A 21,572-nucleotide genomic window follows, 5' to 3' on the forward strand; every position below is an offset into this window, starting at 1 on the left:
AAAGCTCGTAAGCAGACGGGATCGGTGAATTCTGTACTCAGGCGTATAATGAATCCCAGCATCCTGTTGGCATTCTCGAGTAAATACCACAGAGTAATGGGGCTTAAAAGTCATATGACGGTCCAATAAAACTCCAAGATCCTTTATCTGATCCACACGTTGCAGTGACTCACCCAGTATGCTGTATTCATATATGAATTGATGTTTCCTCCGACCGAATGTAATAACACAACACTTAGCAACGCTTAAAACCAGTAAATTATCAGCACACCAGTTCACAACCATGTCCAGGAAGCCTTGTAACTCGTAACAATCAGCTAAACTGTTTATGACCAAATATATTTTTAGTTCGTCCGCATACAGGAGAACTCCACAGCCAATAAGAAGCAAATTAATGTCATTACAGAACATTGTAAACAACAAAGGGCCCAAGTTGCTGCCTTGTGGAACCCCAGAATTTGGAATAAAATCAGGAGATTCTGCAGAACCGATTCTGACAGCTAAACGGCGATTCGTAAGATAACTTTTTATCCAAGCACATAGTCGTTCAGAACATCCCAAACGTTGCAAATTTTTCAGGAGAATATCGTGATTCACTGAATCGAATGCAGCCGAAATATCAGTATAAATTGCATCAATTTGATTTCCGCCATCCATTTGTGATATGCAATATGATGTAAAAACTGTCAAATTCGTGGTTACCGAACGTTTAGGGAAAAAGGTAAGATCTCAGGTAACATAAACCAGAATATCGACCCATAATTTACAATTACAACATTTATGTTTACATTTTCTGTTCTAGAAAAGTTTACTGATAGTAAAATTCCAGCCCATACTTTGAAACTTGGAATTCAACTTTCAATTCAATATGGGGCATATGACAGCGATGAAATATGATTTGCATTTTTTAAATCATGATTTTTTTATGATTTATTACACTAAAAGTTGTGTAACTTTCATATATTGCACTAGCCTCCTTTGAGGTAAGCGATGAGTATTAATTTCTAAGCGTGTCGAAAAAATGAAAAAAATATTAGGTGTACTGGTAGCGACATCTTATGGATGTTAGTCCACTTACGAATTTGGTTTGAAACTTAGGTTGATAATCTCACACACGTTTTGAGCTCCAGCTCGAACTCTGTTCTCTGTGGTATTAGTTCGTTGTATCCATACAGTTGTTTATGAACGATTGTGACGTAACGCGACGCCATCACGGAGTCAAGTATCGCCCAAATGTAGCCATGGAGACTTATAAGGAAGAATGTTTGGGACGCAAACAAACTTGTTTATTATTTTGAACGAATACCGTCGCCGTGCTGTGCGTCAGGAAAAAAAAAGCGTAAATGAATGGCTGCTGTGATTGTGATTTATGAAATTGTATGGAACATTGTATGCCGTCGGAGAATGGCGACTTCAACGTCGAGACGCTCATAAACGATTGTGACGTAGCAATCAAAACATTGAAAAAACTAATTCTCACACTCGTGCAAGGGCACTCTTGTCCGCACCTATAGATAAACCACATAGGTTTAACACCGCTATAAGTACTCCGCCACCCCTGCTACGACGACTATTGACAGAGAAATACATTATAATCAGAGCCGAATAGCTGACTAGACGGTACTGAAGAATCAAGCCAGGTTTCGGTGAATGAGTAGATTTCGTAGCCGAGCTCTATTGTTCAAATATCAAATTTCTTAACGCAGCTATCTGTTAAAATATTTTGTAGAAGCATTTTTATTCACTTTTACACAGTAAATTTTAAAAAATAATTTTGTTTTTGTTGTAATACACAAGTGGTACTGATTTCACACCCTTTTTACCGTATTTTTGGTCCTCAACGCCAATTGCTACGTCCATAAAAAGTAAACTTATGCTTGTTTTAGCCGTTCAACAATTCAAAACAAATTGTAGAAGAAAATTTTGGCGATTTTCAATCATTCATATTTCAACAAGCATAACACATAGTGGTAATATTCTTATTTCGCTCACTGTACACTGGTTATTATTGCAATTTGGGAGCGATAAAACGATTCTGTTAAACGTGTTTCGGATGTTTTGCTTACGATAATCACAACTGCGTTACGCTTTAAATAAATCGTAATTTTCAATAATCGATCAATGCTAGTGGTCTTCATTCTGACTATATCATCCGAAAATTGTTGATGGTGATGAAAGCTTAGGATGAGCGTTTAAGTTTGTGATAAAGCTTCATTTCTCCGTCTTAACTCTGGTTCTAATGACGTAAATATAAATTAACTTCGCAGGAAGAGACAGAGATTGATAAATAAAACAAGTACTTTATTTGGTGTTGATTGAAGCATTTTCTGAGAACCATATCTTCAGGATTAAACTCCACTCGCACTGGATTCATGACTGTCGTTATATGAACTACAAATACTATGTTTTATTTAACTGGAAGAGCATTAATACAAATAAATATTATTCAATCAAGCACAAATTAATTGTCTAATTAAACAAGTTAATTTATTCACAGTGTGCTTTAATTCGAATGAATGAATGATGTGGACTGAATTGCGATTCTTTTGAAATTTTGTTTTTGTTTTTATGTTTCAGATGAATTTGTGTTAATTTATATTATTTTGAGAGACCGTTTTTCTCAAAGCCATCAATCAAAATCATTTCAAAACAGGTTATGCTATCTCAAAAAAAAGGTAAAAAAGTTTAAGCGTGTATACGTTCTTCTCGATTGTCAACTCATCTGTCATTTAGTTTTATCATGCCTACATCCACTGCCCCAATAAAACAGTTTTTCAACTAGGCTCGCTAGTTTTAAAAGCGCATTAGGTGCCTTATTAAAACAGATACCAAAGCCCTAATAAAAACAGGAAAGTATTTATTTCATCGAAGCTTTAGCAATACTTATGCAACTTCTTAACAGCACTCTTAATATAGTTTTTTTTTTCAAGTTTTAGCAAAAAACTTTCCGGGCTCTTTTAATACACACGATAAATGAAGCATTTCCTATGTTACAATAGAACCGTTTTTAAAATAGGATGCCATGGAAAAGTCTTCATAATGCAATGCTAAAACTCAAATAGCCAATTGGCTTAATCTGTGTTACTTGGGATATAAGGCTATGAATATTTAGAATCCAGACAGTTACGAACGTGTGTATTTTAAAAACTACTCATTTGATCGAAAAACTTTCTATGGAGGAAATTAAAACGTTAATATGATATTTGATGATAAAATATTAAAAAAAATAATTTGTCGTAAATTACAATAAATACTCTAATTTGATCATAAAATATCTTTTTTATCTTTGCACACTTTTTTTCAGTCATTTATTGATCTGTTATTTTTACCAAAGAAGCTAACTCTTTGCAAAATCATGATATTTTACACAAATTCAACTGGAAAACCAATTGAAATATGGTTGAAACCTTTTCATGAGCAGGTACTCGAAAAATTTGACCTCTTAAATTCGGTTTAAACATGACTTTCTTTGTCCATCAGAACACATCTGTCACATTGCTTTAAAACCGGTTGCACAGATTGCGATCCATGGAACTGCTCAATATTATTTATTTACTGAGTGTCTACTATTTAGGCAACACTGTTTACCTGCCGGAAACGGATTTACTGCATAGTTAAGGGGTCTGCATTCAGTTATCCCCAATAACCATAGACTTTTAACCATAGTTGAGATCAAGGGTCTCCTATGCTCCGCTTGGTTTAAACTTCGTGAAGGTTCTAGAGTGGCTCCTTATTCTTCTTAACCATTTGGGCCAAAAAAAAAATTCAGATAAAACCAACAGTACTTGAGTTTTAAAGTCGACAACGAAGAATTTCCGAGGCGGTTGCGCAAGTTTATTTTTACCATGTATTTTTGCATCGTGAATATCTCTAACACATGTGGACTTAAAAATTTGAAAACATAAAACAGACAAGATAGCCCTTTTCATAACCAACACAACGCTGCTAAAGGTTTGCATATCCGAGCTCTAGTAACGTAGTTATCGTCGATATAAAGTGTCCGGATACTAAATGATCATAGCCTTATATACAGACAGGGATAGGTCGGTCGGTCTCGACAGTTGGGACTTAACACACTTTTCAAGGCTTAGCTTGTACATCTGTTTATCTGTGTCTCAGACTAAATTCTACCTTAATTTTGCCGCTGAACTGTTTTAAGTTGTTCAGTTTTTCCATAAAATGAATAGCAATGAGCTTTGTTGATTCCTAGATTTGCTGTCATGCACGCAAATTAATTTAGAAATTAATACTACGGTATTTTTCCCGTAAATTAGAATTTTGTTGCATCATATCGATTTTACGTGAATCGTGTAGTAATTCACAGTTAATCAAGGATGCCCTGGTAGTAACTACTTTACTTCCTCATAAAAGCCGCGTGAAATTCACGTAAAATCCAAGTATAGATGATTTCAACTCCGTTTTTGCATCATTTCTCATATTTGGGATGGAAAATTCTTATTATAAAATGGAATTGTCGGCAGACAACTAATTTTGTTGGCTGTTAGGATTTTAAAACCGTTGTTTCTGATGGCAAACGGAATTGTTTTACTTTGACCAACTAAATAATCTTCCCCGGAAGAGGAGCTCCGTCATGACAAAGAGTTTTATCGATCATCCGATTCAGATTTGTCGTTTTGCTAAGTTATAGTTATAATGTATAATGCTTAATTCTTACGAGCTAATTTTTGTTTTTTTTTTTTATAGCAACAGCTCTGGATGCTACCGAAGGACCGCTTAGTGGATATCTTTCATTTCTACAGAATTTCAAAAAACGAGCTGCGTTGCAAAATCTTAAGGAGTGTAAGTGTTTTATTATTAAAAAAAAAAGTGTAGTGTTAGTGAAATAATGTGCAATGATTGTGGAAATAAAGGTTATTTACAAAAAAAAACTTTGTATAATTCATTATCATCATAATAAACAATATAAAAAATACAAAAGGAAAAAATACCATAATTTTCATTCCAAAACTAAAAACATTAGCCGTAGCTTTCATAAACATCCCACGTAAAACTTATACAAAATTCACGTTAATTGTAAGTGTTTTCCATGAAGCACCAATTCCTATGGGTCGATTCACGATAACGTATTCTCCCTTTTGTGGTGACAGTTCGCACGTCCTGTTTACAAAATTTTACGAACGAGAAATGGGGTGCGGCGAAATTTTTCGTGTAGCTGCACGGTCAAGAAATTTAACTCAAAACTCAGTTTAAGGATAGCAAAAAACCAAGTTCCATTTTGTGAATTAAATTTAGCGCATTTTTTGGTTTCTCATGTTTATCTCTTTGGAAATGAACAGAAAGTTGAAAATTTGTAAAAAAAATCGAAAAGGAGGTTTTTTTATTAAAATGTTTCAACATGTTTTCAAACCCCTTCTTCAACAAATTTGTTCTGGACCAACCCACTTTGCATTGGATATTCTGGGAAAGCGCGTCTACTTGAAATAAAAAATTCCATCAAATGTCCAAATGTGGAAACTTCTAAAGACTTCGAATGCGCCGAATCGATTGTCCGGGAATTTCTTGTGTTATTTTGACCGGAAGCTGTAAAACAAATGCACATACTTATACGACAACACTATTCAGGGACAGAAGAATCTAATAAAGGAAAATTCTCCGGAAAACATTCCGAAAGAAAAGGCTTAACTATTATAAATTTTTATCATATGATATTTTCGAGGAATAAAAATAACGTCAGTTTAACCACTAATCACACTGACACGAGACTTATAGAACAAAATTCCTCTCAGTTTTTGGCTAGAAGCCTCTTATCGTCGACATTGCGCGGCAGCAATTCGAGCATGAAAATTTTACTGGTATCGACATTTTCGAGCAGCGCCAAAAACCAAAATCGAGTGTCCAGCAGGGTTCAACAAAACGCACTCTTTTAGACGCGCGCGGCACACGCAAACCATTCCTCTCGAGCGAAACACTTCTTCGTTTGCGTTCTGGCCGTTGACGCGCTCTCGCTCGAAACAAAAACACGCTCGCTCTATCTTTTCCCCTCGTTCTCGTCGACGAGATGCACTATCCGAAATCTGCGCGAGCGGCCGAGTCAAACAGGCACGGCTAGCTCTCGCGCGTCCTAATCGAGCGGCGGGTGAGGCCTCTCTTTTGGCTCAAAGAACAGCACGCAGCGGCCCACAATGCAGCGCGCGGCGGCTCTCCGAATGGTCCGAGGCGGCCCTCTTTTCGTCACCGGGCGGCGCGCACGGGCTCGAGTGAGGGCCTTGTGTTTCGTTCGTGTTTCTGTTAGCAGTGCCGATTGAGAAATCTGTGTGTATGATTTTATCAACAGGATAGTTAAAATATATGTAAGCGCGCAATGGGATTTGGCGGAGGGTTATAAGAATTAATGTAGGAGGTTAACGTTACCCATTAGTAACAGGTACCAGCACTAGTAACTATGAAAAATTTACCATGAAATAGTAAAATTTCGCGAAAAACGCCAAATCAAAGAGCTTTTCACAAGGATTGTTAAAGTGAATGTTAAAAATGTTCTAGCCACTAGTAATAGTTACCAGCACTAGTAACTATGAAAAATTTACCATGCAATAGTAAAAGTTCGCAAAAAATGCCTAATGAAAGAGCTTTTCACAAGGATTGTTAAAATGAATGTTGAAAATATTCTCGCCACTAGTAATAGTTACCAGCACTAGTAACTATGAAAAATTTACCATGCAATAGTAAAATTTCGCGAAAAACGCCAAATCAAGGAGCTTAACACAAAGATAGTAAAAATGGATGTTGAAAATATTCTAGCCACTGAAAATAGTTACCAGCACTAGTAACTATGAAAAATTTACCATGAAATAGTAAAATTTCTCGAAAAACGCCAAATCAAAGAGATTTACACAAGGATTGTTAAAATGAATGTTAAAAAATTTTCTAGCCACTAGTAAAAGTTACCAGCACCAGTAACTATGAAAAATTGACCATGAACTATTAAAATTTCGCGAAAAACGCCAAATCAAAGAGCTTTACATCAGGATTGTTAAAATGAATGTTAAAAATATTCTAGCCGCTAGTAATAGTTACCAGCACTAGTAACTATGAAAAATTTACCATGCAATAGTAAAATTTCGCAAAAAATGCCTAATGAAAGAGCTTTACACAAGGATTGTTAAAGTGAATGTTAAAAATGTTCTAGCCGCTAGTAATAGTTACCAGCACTAGTAACTATGAAAAATTTACCATGCAATAGTAAAATTTCGCAAAAAAATGCCTAATAAAAGAGCTTTTCACAAGGATCGTTAAAATGAATGTTAAAAATATTCTAGCCGCTAGTAATTGCTACCAGCACTAGTAACTATGAAAAATTTACCATGCAATAGTAAAATTTCGCGAAAAACGCCAAATCAAGGAGCTTAACACAAAGATAGTAAAAATGGATGTTAAAAATATTCTAGCCACTAAAAATAGTTTACAGCACTAGTAACTATGAAAATTTTACCATGCAATAGTAAAATTTCGCAAAAAATGCCAAATGAAAGAGCTTTACACAAGGATTGTTAAAATGAGTGTTAAAAATTTTTCTAGCCACTAGTAATAGTTACCAGCACTAGTAACTATGAAAAATTTACCATGCAATAGTAAAATTTCGCGAAAAACGCCAAATCAAGGAGCTTAACACAAAGATAGTAAAAATGGATGTTAAAAATATTCTAGCCACTAAAAATAGTTACCAGCACTAGTAACTATGAAAAATTTACCATGAAATAGTAAAATTTCTCGAAAAACGCCAAATCAAAGAGCTTTACACAAGGATTGTTAAAATGAATGTTAAAAATTTTTCTAGCCACTAGTAATAGTTACCAGCACTAGTAACTATGAAAAATTTACCATGAACTATTAAAATTTCGCGAAAAACGCCAAATCAAAAAGCTTTACACAAGGATTGTTAAAATGAATGTTAAAAATATTCTAGCCACTAGTAATAGTTATCAGCACTAGTAACTATGAAAAATTTACCATGCAATAGTAAAATTTCGCGAAAAACGCCAAATCAAAGAGCTTTTCGCAAGGATTGTTAAAGTGCATGTTAAAATTATTCTAGCCACTAGTAATAGTTACCAGCACTAGTAACTATGAAAAATTTACCATGCAATAGTAAAATTTCGCAAAAAATGCCTAATGAAGAGCTTTACACAAGGATTGTTAAAGTGATTGTTAAAAATGTTCTAGCCACTAGTAATAGTTACCAGCACTAGTAACTATGAAAAATTTTCCATGAACTATTAAAATTTCGCGAAAAACGCCAAAACAAAGAGCTTTACATCAGGATTGTTAAAATGAATGTTAAAAATATTTTAGCCACTAGTAATAGTTACCAGCACTAGTAACTATGAAAAATTTACCATGCAATAGTAAAATTTCGCGAAAAACGCCAAATCAAGGAGCTTTACACAAGGATTGTTAAAATGAATGTTAAAAATATTCTCGCCACTAGTAATAGTTACCAGCACTAGTAACTATGAAAAATTTACCATGGAAAAGTAAAATTGAGCGGGAAACGTCAAATCAAAGAGCTTTACGAAAGGATTGTTAAAATGAATGTTAAAAATATTCTCGCCACTAGTAAAAGTTAACAGCACTAGTAACTATGAAAAATTTGTCATGGAAAAGTAAAATTGCGCGGAAAACGCCAAATCAAAGAGCTTTACGAAAGGATTGTTAAAATGAATGTTAAAAATATTCTCGCCACTAGTTATAGTTACCAGCACTAGTAACTATGAAAAATTTACCATGAACTATTAAAATTTCGCGAAAAATGCCAAATCAAAGAGCCTTACGCGTAGAATGTCGAAATGAATGTTGGAATATCCTAGCAACTAGTTGTAGTTATCAGCACTAGTAACTATGAAAAATTGCTAAGTAAAATCTCGCAAAAAACGCGAAATTTTGATATTGCATGGTGAATTTTTCATAGTTACTAGTGCTGGTAACTATTACTAGTGGCTAGCATATATTCAACATTCGTTTTAAAAATCCTTGTGTAAGGCTCTTTCATTTGGCGTTTTTCGCGAAATTTTACTTTTGCATGGTATTTTTTCATAGTTACTAGTGCTGGTAACTATTAAGCGGCAAGAATATTTTTAACATGCATTTAAACAATCCTTATGTTCAGCTTTTTGATTTGGCAATTTTGCGATATTTTACTACTGTATGGTAAATTTTTCATAGTTACTAGTGCTGGTAACTATTACTAGTGGCTAGATTATTTTTAACATGCATTTTAACAATTCTTATTTTAGGCTGTTTGATTTGGCGAATTTCGCGAAATTTTACTATTGCATGGTAAATTTTTCATAGTTACTAGTGCTGGTAACTATTTTTTGCGGCTAGAATATTTTCAACATTCATTTTAACAATCCTTGTTTAAGGCTCTTTGATTTGGCGTTTTTCGCGAAATTTTACTATTTCATGGTAAATTTTTCATAGTTACTAGTGCTGGTAACTATTTTTTGCGGCTAGAATATTTTCAACATTCATTTTAACAATCCTTGTGTAAAGCTCTTTTATTTGGCGTTTTTCGCGAAATTTTACTATTGCATGGTAAATTTTTCATAGTTACTAGTGCTGGTAACTATTTTTTGCGGCTAGAATATTTTCAACATTCATTTTAACAATCCTTGTGTAAGGCTCTTTGATTTGGCGTTTTTCGCGAAATTTTACTATTTCATGGTAAATTTTTCATAGTTACTAGTGCTGGTAACTATTTTTTGCGGCTAGAATATTTTCAACATTCATTTTAACAATCCTTGTGTAAAGCTCTTTTATTTGGCGTTTTTCGCGAAATTTTACTATTTCATGGTAAATTTTTCATAGTTACTAGTGCTGGTAACTATTTTTTGCGGCTAGAATATTTTTAACATTCATTTTAACAATCCTTGTGTAAGGCTCTTTGATTTGGCATTTTTCGAGAAATTTTACTATTGCATGGTAAATTTTTCATAGTTACTAGTGCTGGTAACTATTTTTTGCGGCTAGAATATTTTCAACATTCATTTTAACAATCCTTGTGTAAGGCTCTTTGATTTGGCGTTTTTCGCGAAATTTTACTATTTCATGGTAAATTTTTCATAGTTACTAGTGCTGGTAACTATTTTTTGCGGCTAGAATATTTTCAACATTCATTTTAACAATCCTTGTGTAAAGCTCTTTTATTTGGCGTTTTTCGCGAAATTTTACTATTGCATGGTAAATTTTTCATAGTTACTAGTGCTGGTAACTATTTTTTGCGGCTAGAATATTTTCAACATTCATTTTAACAATCCTTGTGTAAGGCTCTTTGATTTGGCGTTTTTCGCGAAATTTTACTATTTCATGGTAAATTTTTCATAGTTACTAGTGCTGGTAACTATTTTTTGCGGCTAGAATATTTTCAACATTCATTTTAACAATCCTTGTGTAAAGCTCTTTTATTTGGCGTTTTTAGCGAAATTTTACTATTTCATGGTAAATTTTTCATAGTTACTAGTGCTGGTAACTATTTTTTGCGGCTAGAATATTTTTAACATTCATTTTAACAATCCTTGTGTAAGGCTCTTTGATTTGGCATTTTTCGAGAAATTTTACTATTGCATGGTAAAATTTTCATAGTTACTAGTGCTGGTAACTATTTTTTGCGGCTAGAATATTTTTAACATTCATTTTAACAATCCTTGTGTAAGGCTCTTTGATTTGGCGTTTTTCGCGAAATTTTACTATTTCATGGTAAATTTTTCATAGTTACTAGTGCTGGTAACTATTTTTTGCGGCTAGAATATTTTCAACATTCATTTTAACAATCCTTGTGTAAAGCTCTTTTATTTGGCGTTTTTCGAGAAATTTTACTATTTCATGGTAAATTTTTCATAGTTACTAGTGCTGATAACTATTTTTTGCGGCTAGAATATTTTTAACATTCATTTTAACAATCCTTGTGTAAGGCTCTTTGATTTGGCATTTTTCGCGAAATTTTACTATTGCATGGTAAAATTTTCATAGTTACTAGTGCTAGTTACTATTACTAGTATGTATTTTAAAACTTGTAACATTGATTGTTATAACCCTCCTCTCAAGGCTATTGCGTGCTTCTATCTGTTTAACCATATCTTTTGATTTAATTATTCGCACAGATTATGCCGTCGGCCCTCAATTACGAAAACACGGCGAACACTCCGTGTGCTAAAGAGAGCCGCGCGCGCCGTCCGGTGAGCCGCCGTGTCCTCTCGGTAGATGCTCGGTGTTCCTACACGCACGCGGCAGAAAAACGCAAACGCAGTTTCCGAACCGCTCGTGCTCTCGAATAGGCGCGCGCGAATTCGCTCTGCTCAAAAATTTTCAATCTGCGTTTTGGTCGCAAATTTCTCGAGAGAATTTCGAGCAATCAAATGTGCCCGTGAACCGAGAACGAAAGAGCTGCGTTTTATTTGCTCTTTCTCATTGGACGCACTCCTGCGTGTTGAACCCTGGTGTCCAGTCAGTGGTCAGTGGTTTAACTTTTGAGTTTAAGTTCATCTATTCTAGCTGGATTTCAGCTGGATTAACAAACAAAATGATTGATTTTTAATTATTTGATACTGAAAACATCTAATTTTCTTTTTAATTTTTTTATCACAAAATTAAGCTGAGAACTTTTGCTAAAAACGTGTGAATGAGAATTAAATGAGGACCGAAATGTTTGCTTTGCTTCCTCAGCGTGTAGAATTGGAAAATAAGGAATCAAAACAGGAATCGCGAAATGTCAAAACCCGTGAGGCCAGGCAGTGCATGAATCGACCTATAGGGACGCGTTTCCATAATGAATTTGAAGCACCTACGTGAAAATCAGTTGGATAAAAATTATGTAGTGTTTCACGTAGTCACTACGTGCAAATTATTGTGGGTGTGGAGAAACCTACATATTTTGCTACGACACCTCATTTTCGTTTCACTTTGATATCCCTAACCAAATTCTGATTTTCTATCGCCTGAAAAACAACACCAAAAAATGCTAACATTTTGAAAGCATTTTGATATCCATTCAGGCATCAAAGTCTGCTCGGGAAACCTTTCAATGAATCACGCTTTGAGATGGGGTTTATTTTTCATCCCTCCTACCTTATTTAGGATTTTTTTTTTCTCCAAAAGTGAATCCAAAATGGTGGTAACACTGGCATCGAACTGCCACTCATTTTTCTAGATCGAAAAGCACATTGATCAAGGATTTCTGAGGCCATCAAATTCATTTTTTTTCTAATAGGTCCATTTCCAGTTTTCTCATGTTTTAAGGCTCCTCTTAGCTGCAACGTTTGATAACAGCTAGTCAAACAGTTTTAATAAGTATGGATTGTTAGATAAACTTATTTTGAAACATTCTGCGTAAAGTTAGTAAAAAAGGTTTTATAGCAATTTTAGTGGGCCCCATTTTAAGGCAGGTTGGGCACTAGGGGGTTAAATGTTACTTAAATACATGTATTTTGATAGATCATTATGTATAACGGGGTTGAAATATGTTAATCGCATCCTGTTATCTAATATCTTTGCATTAATTGTTTTTGATGAGTTTTGAAATTTTCTACAATACGAATAATTTAAGATGCTTTAATCAGTTCTGAACTATTGATGGAGAGATGTATTTAATTTTAATTTCAAATTCAGTTCAAAGTGGCAGTGTTATGTTATGTTTGTGCACTAAGATAATTTATAATTTTTTGCCAATCCAAACAAAGGGAAAATTTATTGAAAATTCATTTGATGTTAAGTTTCTGGACAATCTTCATACACTCATACAAATTTTATGTTATTTAAATATTAACACAGATTAACACAGATTTCCAAACTCATGATACATTAATCCACTCCGGTCTTACAAAACAAAGATTTTAATCATTCAACAAATTCCATAGTTATCAATTAGAAATTTGAACTAGATTTATTTGTTTTCACTTATATGTAACACTATTTCGGTATCAATAATATTCGTTCACCTGATTCTCAACAAAAAAAAACAAATGGAAAACAAACTTAAGCAATATTTCAATTCTCGATATTACCCACCACAACTATATCAGGCAGGAACTTCATCAATATTCAATTCCATCGCCGCCGCACGTTTTCCTTTTTGATCTTTTTTCGCGCCACCACTTCATTTCTTCCCCACACCTACTACAGCGCTTCTAAACATATGATTGCTTGTATGGTATCGGAAATAGCGCTCTCTGCTCTGCTAATAGCGATATTGCTGGTAGGGAGCAATGATAACAACAGTAATAATAACAATATCTTACAAACAAACCATTCATGCCTCAATCCCTACTCCTTCGACGGTTCCAAAAATGGCCCCAAAGTGTTTACCAATTCGGCTCACACATTTCCACTCACTTTATTTTTCCCCAACCACCCTCACCTAAACCGCAACACATCATCATCATCATCATCACGATTTAGCTTGATCCAGACATTGCTTCGGCTTGCTTCCGAAAGAGTCGGGCTAACACTTTTCATCACGCACTCACTTCCCCAAAGTCCTGGAGTATAGTGGCGGCACGTAAACACCAATCAACACTGTGTGTACCCATTTCTGGTGTACCATATTTGAAAGCGGCTCTTCTTCTATAGCATTAGGTAGCTCTAGTTAGCTTCAGCCGTGAGTTGTTCTCACTTTCAACTGTGACGTCACTAGTAATGACCCAGAAAACTCCACACGAATTTCCTTTCCCTCCCCGGAAAGCCACTTGTTGAACCTAGAACCCCTCCTAATCACCACTATCCCTCACTAAAACACCTAAAAAATTTCGTACTCAACGACCCCAGAGCCAGACGACGACGAAACCGAAACGGTTCCTTTCGCGGTCCCCAAAATGTAAGTCCGTAGCGCGCCAACCGATGTAACCGACTGAATGGACACGGTTTGAATAAATCAGCATGTTACGCTTTGGATCCCATTCACAGCTCCAAGTCCAGCAGTTCAGTTCACTTTAGTCAGACTCCAAGCAAGTCGAAGTCGGATCGGAGTCGAGCCAGAAAGGATGACAGTTTTGCTGTCGGTTTTTTCCCCCGGTTTTGCTTTCGCTGTGCTGTCAGTCGTCGTCGGATGAAGATAGCAAAATCCAGTCTCCAGTTAAAAGTGTGAGAATCTTGGAAAGAGTTTTCCCGCGTAAGCATGTAATAACTTTCTCCGAAGCGTGTTTGTTTTTTCCCCATTTTTCCTTCACAACAGCAAAGGGTGTTACCAATCGTATACTAAGTTTATGTGCCGCCTCGTGGTGATATCCCCGAACAACATGTTACCGAGGATTATCACAAGAAAAAAAAAAGCCGGCGTTGGAGGTTGTACCACAAATAAGAGATTGTTGCGGGTGGAACAACGCCGCCGCATCTTCAAATGGCTTCATCAAAATCCCGGCCAGCCACCGGTAATAACTAAACGAATACACAAACAGCGGGCGGGTATCATTCACAGGGCAATGAACAAGGGCGGAAGGAATCACAGCTTTTCCAGGCTTCCTTCTAACAGTGCAATATTTTCTTCAAAAGCTTTTTCCGATTAGGGTTGTCAGAAATATATTTTGATATTTTATTTACATGATATTCCGTCTCACTAAATAGCCTGACGAACAATATTCCTCCAGTTCACTCAATCCTTGGCAACCGTTCTCCAACTTCTCGGGCATCTCCTATTCGCCAGATCACGCTCCACTTTGTCTAAACACCTCGCTCGTTGCGCCTCTGCTCATCTCGTTCCTACCGGATTGGCAACGAACACCTGTTTTGCAGGACAGTCGTTCGACATTCTGGATACTTGGTTTGCCGTAGAGTCGTGCGAGCTCTTGGTTCATCCTTCGCCTTCATACTCCGTTCTCCTGCACGCCACCAAAGATGGTTCTTGACATTCGTCGCTCGAATACTCCGATTGTACGCAGGTCCTCCTCGAGCAATATCCATGTCTCGTGCCCGTAGAGAACAACCGGTCTAATGAGCGTCATGTAAAGGTTACACTTCGTGCGAGGGCTAAGTCTTCTCGACCGCAATTGCTTGTGGAGACCACAGTTAGCACGACTTCCATTGATCATTTGCCGCCGGATCTCACGGCTGATGTCATTGCCTGCGGACACCAGTGAGCCGAGATAGACAAAGTCTTCGACTATCTCCAGCCCGTCGCCGTCGATCGTGACCTTGTTATGACTGGACAAACGGGCTCAGTCGGTCTCAGATCCGAAGGCCAGCATATACTTCGTCTTGCACACATAATGATTGATGTTGTTTGATAACCCAATCCTTCCTGCTTCGCGTTTCAGTTTGCGATAGATGGATAGATCTCATTCACTGCCGCAGATGATCTGCCGACTATATCAATGTTATTGGAAAAGCAGATAAGTTGACTGGATCTGTTGAAAATTATACCCTGCGTTTCGTCCACCGCTCGTCGAATAACACTGTTGGGGGTTGACGTACCTGCGTGGCAATCGTATGACCTCAGATGACCTTTGGACCACTCCTGGATCCGGCAGTGTAGTCGCTCTTCCCCTTCTGCCCTCAGAAGTGCGGATTGGTGCCACGGCTTAGTAGTGCCTTGTGCCTAACCTAGAGGTTGTTCAGGGTTCTGGTCAACTCCGGACCAATGATTCAAACCACTGACGTATGATTTGAAGCACAATACATTTATTTGAAAGAAAATACGGTTTATCAAACTACACTACATCTAACATTTATTGTTTAACACCAAGTACACATAATGGGGTTTAACAGAGGTTCCCTATGACCCCTGTGAGGTCCGACATCACTGTTTGCCAGTTTCCATTGGTAGCCGCAAATGGCAGCGTTTTTCGATTAGGTTGGTTCATCATCCAACAAACACCTTCAAGCGCCACGTAGAACATTATGCAGAATAGACCATCGCCTTGTCGAAGCTCCCAGCGCGACTCGAATGAACTCGACAAATCACCCGAAATCTACACACAGCACTGCGTTCCATCCGTCGTTGCCATGATCAGTCTGATTAGCCTTCCGGAAAAGCCTTTCTCTTTCATTGAATTCCATAGCTCGGTCGATCGTGTCGTATGCGGCGTTGAAGTCGAAGAATAGATGGTGCGTAGGGACTTGGTGTTCATGGTCTTTTTGAAGGATTTGATGTAATGTGAAGATCTGGTCTGTCGTAGACCGTCCCTGCATAAAGCTGGCCTGATGACTTCCCACGAATCTGTTTGCTTAAGGCGTTAGGTGGCGGAGTAGGATTCGGAACAGCACTTTGCAGGCGGCATTGAGGACAGTGATCGCTCGGTAGTTCTCGTAGTCCAATTTGTCACCCTTCTTGTAAATGGGGCATATAACCCCCTCATTCCACTCCTCCTTTAGCTTTTCTGTGTCCCAGACCCGGACCATCAATCGGTGTGTAGGCCAACTTGTGCGGGCCTATTTTGATTGGGAGTGGCTCCGTCTCCTCATTGGCTACGCTGACGATGTATCTTTCCTCACCGTCTCGATCTGCTGCATGTGCGCCGTTCAGGTGTTCATCGAAGTGCTGCTTCCACCTTTTGATCACCTCACGATTGTCTGTCAGGACATCTTATGCTTATCCCGGACCATTTCGGCTTACGGCATGAAGCCTTTGCGGGATGCGTTGAGTTTCTGATAAAACTTTCGTGTTTCTGGGGAACGATGCAGCTGCTTAAGCTCCTTGAGCTCCCCCTCCTCCAGGCGGCGTTTTATCTCCTGGAAAATTCGGAATCGTTGCCACTTCCGCTGTCGGTGATTTTCCACGTTTCGACGAGTGCTTCTCTGAACTACTGCGAGACACGCGGCGTTCTCTTCGTCCATCACCCTCCTACACTCCTCGTCGAACCAGCCGTTCCGTCGAATTCATTCCACATGCCCGATAACGTTCTCCGCAACCCTGTTACTGGCTGTCTTGACCGTATCCCAACAGTCCTCTAGAGGAGCCTCGTGAAGCTCGCCTTCTGTCGGCAGCGCTGCTACAAGCGATTTTGCGTAGTTAACCGCAACCTCAGGTTGCTCTAGTCGTGCGATATTCAACCGAGGCGGGCGTCGGTTTCGTATGTTGTTCACTACGAAGCGTTTTGTGGGGCATCATCACCATCACCAGATAAGGGTCTGACTCGATGTTGGCGCCTCGACAGGATCTGACATCGATGATGTACTAGATGTGCTGACTGTCTATCAAAACGCTGTGGATCTGTGATTGCGTTTGGTACAGTGATATCCAGGTGTACTTGTGTGGGAGATGGTGCTGGAAAAAGGTACTATGTACGGCCATTCCTTTGGAGGCGGTGATATCTTTGAGTCCGAGGCCGTTTTTGTTGGTCAGCTGGTGCGCGCTGAACCTTCCAGTTGTCGGTTTGAATTCCTCCTCCTGGCCGACCTGAGCGTTAAAACCCCCGATGACGATCTTCATATCATGTTTTGGGAATCAGTCATATTCACGCTCGCTCCAGCTGCGCGTAGAATTCGTCTTTGCCGTCATTGGTACTTCCGAGGTGAAGGCTGTGCATGTTGATGATGCTGATGTTGAAGAACCGACCCTTGATTCTTAAGCAGCACATTCGTGGGTCGATCGGCCACCACCCGATCACGTGCTTCCACATTGTTCTCTTCAATTCGTTGGAGAGCACAGTAACTACAGTGAGGGGCAAAATAAAGTGTCCAAATTATTTTTTTTTAATTTCTTTTATTTTTCTGGTTAAAATTCAACGAAAACGCATCGCAATCATTTTTTAAATATTGTTCATTATGTTCTTTTCAATTTTTGTTAATGTTGCGCTGTTAAAAAAAAAAGTTTTTCTGATAGAAAAAAACAGTTAATATTCCAAAAAACAGGGGCAAAATAAAGTGACCAGATCGGTACAGCTTCAAATTGATTCAAACTGAAGGCAAACAAGAACGAATTAATAATGGGTATGGCCTCCTTCGGCCTTCAACACCTCCTACAAGTGCTTCGTTATACTTTCAACAAGGTTGTGCAAGTGTTGTGGGTCGAGTTCCTCCCACGCATGCTCCATGGCATCAAAATAAGTATTTTTAATTTGTCACACCAGTCTTATCAATCAGAGCATCGGGGAAGGCCCACAGATTTTCGATGGGGTTCAGATCAGTACTTTGTGGGGGCCATTCAAGGGGTTAGATGCGGCAGGAACGGGAAAATGACTTCATCGGATTGGCCGTATGCTTCGGATCGTTATTCTGCTGTAAAACGAAGCGCTCTTCGAGGCCCGTCTTGATGAGGTATACCTCGAAGTTTTCCCGCAGGATATTAGAATATGACTCAGCTATCATGATTCCGTCAATTTTTACCAAATTGCCCACCCCACCCCAAGAAAAGCACCCCCACACCATCACGTTACCTCCTCCGTGCTTGAGTGTTCCTTGGATAAGGCGATCTTGGAGCTCCTCATCCGACTTGCGCCACATATGATCCCGCTTCTTCCGGTTGAATAGCTCGAATTTGGATTCGTCGGCCCACAACAATGTTTTCCAGTACTCGAGCCGTTTATCGGCGTATTCCTTGACGAACTTGAGTCGCTTAGCCTTGTTCACCTGGCTGATGAAAGGCCTTCTCACTGCGATCTTTCTATGGTAGGGGAAAGGTTTCCTAAATGGGCCTATCGGGTTAAATGACCCTACGGCTGTTTGGCGAAATGGCTGGCTAGACAACTTATCTGACCAATGCATTTTGAGGGTTATACGCTTAGAACATAAGGCAAGAAAGAATTTTATGAATTTATAAACTCAAAAAAATTTAAAAATTCATACAAGGTTTTGATACATTTTGATGTAATATTTCGACTTTTAAAAATTATACGTAAAGAAGTTTAAAACAAAAATTAGGATGGTTTTTGTTTCTTACTTAAATGAACTTAAGAAATAAAACATATTTCAGCTTTTGTGGACGTTTAATAATGATTATTTAGTGGAATAATAGATTGTTTTTGTATGCCCCCATCATGTTTGTAAAATGCCTCCATCCTTAAATAACAGGTTAAATAGAATAAATAAATGATTTTTATCACTGAACCTTCAAATCTAAGCTCTGAATGACATCTTAAAAATGAATTGAAGATCTAAAGATAAATTTGATAAAGTTTTTCTCATGGATGAACTGCCTCCATAGTATGGCAACCCTAACTTTTGTTTTATTCCACAAAATTATAATATACATAGATTTTTATAAAACTTCAGCTTTGTCGTACGGAAATTATCACTTTCTAGCAGTTTCAATGAAATTATACGGAAATATTGCCCAAAAAACAGAAATTTTGTTCAAAACATAAATAGGCGCATTTAGCCCGCACGGTTTGAGGTTCGGCATTTTAGACAACACTTACAATAAAATCGTTTTCTTGGAAACAGAAGAAAATTTTAACATAAAAATTACTCCATTGTATAGAAAACAGATGCCTGCACACGTGTATATAGTTTTTGTACACATATTCAACGTGATATTTGATTAAATCAGTGTTCTGCTTAATAGGCGCATATAGCCCGCTCCTCCCCTACTCCTTTGCATGGATGCGGCGACGGACAGTACAACGCAATACCGAAAATTGGAGCTTTTCCTGTATCTGCCGGATCGTTATTATTGCGTTTTTCTTCACTTCAAGAATGATTTTCTTGTCCGTTCTGGCATCTGTCTTGGGCTTCAGTCCTCTTTCTGGGCGATCCATCTCCGATCCGAACGTTTTCATCTTTTTCATGATTTTTGATACCGCTGTATTGCTGTTTTCGTAGTGCTTGTCCACTTCCCGGTGCGTTTGACCGAATACTCCAGAGCCAAGCCAGTTGTTTATGAAACGTCAAAATACACAAAACAAACAAATTCGAGGGGCCTCGCGATGGAAACTTATCGAAATTATATTGATTTTTGAGTTGGACACTTTATTTTACCCATGTTTTTTTGGAATATTAATTGTTTTTTTTTTCTTTCAGAAAAACTTTGTTTTTTTACCAGCGCAACATTAACAAAAATTAAAAAGAACACAATAAACAATATTTTAAAAATGATTACGATGTGTTTTCGGTGAATTTTAACCAGAAAAATAAAAGAAATAATAAAAAAATAATTTGGACACTTTATTTTGCCCCTCACAGTACGTAAAATTTAGAGATCGGCTGTTCCATGTCCCAAGTTTCGTCGCGTTGGTCTTTGCTGATATATATCCGAAATTCCTTATTTATTATTCGTCGCTAAATGTTTCTTGCAGCCACGAGCTCGCAAAGTCCGCAGTTAACTCCACTATCTCGCAGGAGGACCGTCGTTATGTTGCTGATTTGGGTCCCGAACACCACCAGGACATTGTTGCACTCCGCACGCGGCCCCTGGCTTGGAGAATAGACGCACTTTACTTCCAAATAACTGACACATGAATTTTATGTAAAGTCTTGGTGGATGGGTCTAAATCCTTTTTTTTTTGCAATTTTCTCACATGTATGGTAATATTTATATCACTATTGGTGACGAGAATTGTTGTCAGTTAGCTAGCTTGATTTTTTGTTCAAATGCGGCAGCTCAAGAGCATTCAGCGTCGGAAGACGATTCTATTTATATCTACAATGTATATAAAAATGGATCTTTCCCTGTCTGTATGTTCCCTATAGACTCGAAAACTACCGAACCGATCCATATTAAATTTGGTGTGTAGAGAAAATGGTTTCTAAAATACATTCAAACCACTTCGACTTGAAGGAGGGGGCTCCCATAAAAAATTAAAGAAAATATGACACAATTCGAATAATTCTCGAAAACTACTGAACCGATCAACGTCAAATTTGGTGTGTAGCAGTTTTCAAGACCGGGAACGATTTCTTAAATACTTTAAAACCCCCTCCATCCTTTCAATGAGGAAATAGGGAGCGGAGAGGGGAGCTCCCATACAATTTTTCGCACAATTCGGGAGCTAATCAAGCAAACGGAACCAAATTTGGCATGCGCTGGTATATTGGTAAGAATCATATTTTAATTATGGTTTGAGACTGCACCACCCTCCCAGTGTGAAGATAGAAAAAGGGGAGGTGTCACCCATACAATTTTTTGCAAAATTCGAGAACTAATCAAGCAAATGGAACCAAATTTAATGTGGGTACGAGAAATGTTTTTATGATTATTTGGGACTCCACCCTCTTCGATTGAGGAAATTCAAAGGGGGGGGGGAGGAAATCTGCCATACAATTCAATGCATTACTCGATAACTTATTCTGGAAATGAATCCAAATTTCACATAGGAAGGTATAAAGGTCTAAATTTATACGATATTTAAGACGCATCTGTCCTTCCACTGCACTGGGTGGATAAGAAGGAGGGAGGGGGTCTACCATGCAGTTTTATGCATTGCTTAAGAACTAATCGATTGAAAAAAAAAAAACAAAAAAATTATCATGGAAGATATTTGAGTACGAGATATGTTTTTATATGTTCCGAGACCCCTATCCCTCTTCAACTGGAAGAGAGGAAGGAAGATGGAGATTTTCATACAATTCCTTAGGATCCCTCGCGAAATTATAATTCAAATTTAATACCAGAGGGTATTCGATTAGCATTTTTTCCTATAATGGTTTAAAGCTTCTTCCTCCTTTCACTGATTCGATAAGAAGGGGGACGG

At 37.7% G+C, this 21,572-nt stretch overlaps 1 protein-coding gene across 1 annotated transcript in view; it reads right to left on the bottom strand.

The window, feature by feature from the left end:
• Nucleotides 1–13,196, bottom strand: part of LOC129739923 (uncharacterized) — a 72,426-nt gene extending 59,230 nt beyond the window's left edge. Inside the window, exon 1 of the mRNA XM_055731475.1 lies at nt 13,021–13,196. The gene's annotated coding sequence lies outside the window, so the exon portion shown is untranslated. The remainder of the gene's footprint in view (nt 1–13,020) is intronic.
• Nucleotides 13,197–21,572: the final 8,376 nt, after the last annotated feature.

This window comes from Uranotaenia lowii, chromosome 1 (genome assembly GCF_029784155.1).
Source record: "Uranotaenia lowii strain MFRU-FL chromosome 1, ASM2978415v1, whole genome shotgun sequence".
NCBI lineage: Eukaryota > Metazoa > Arthropoda > Insecta > Diptera > Culicidae > Uranotaenia > Uranotaenia lowii.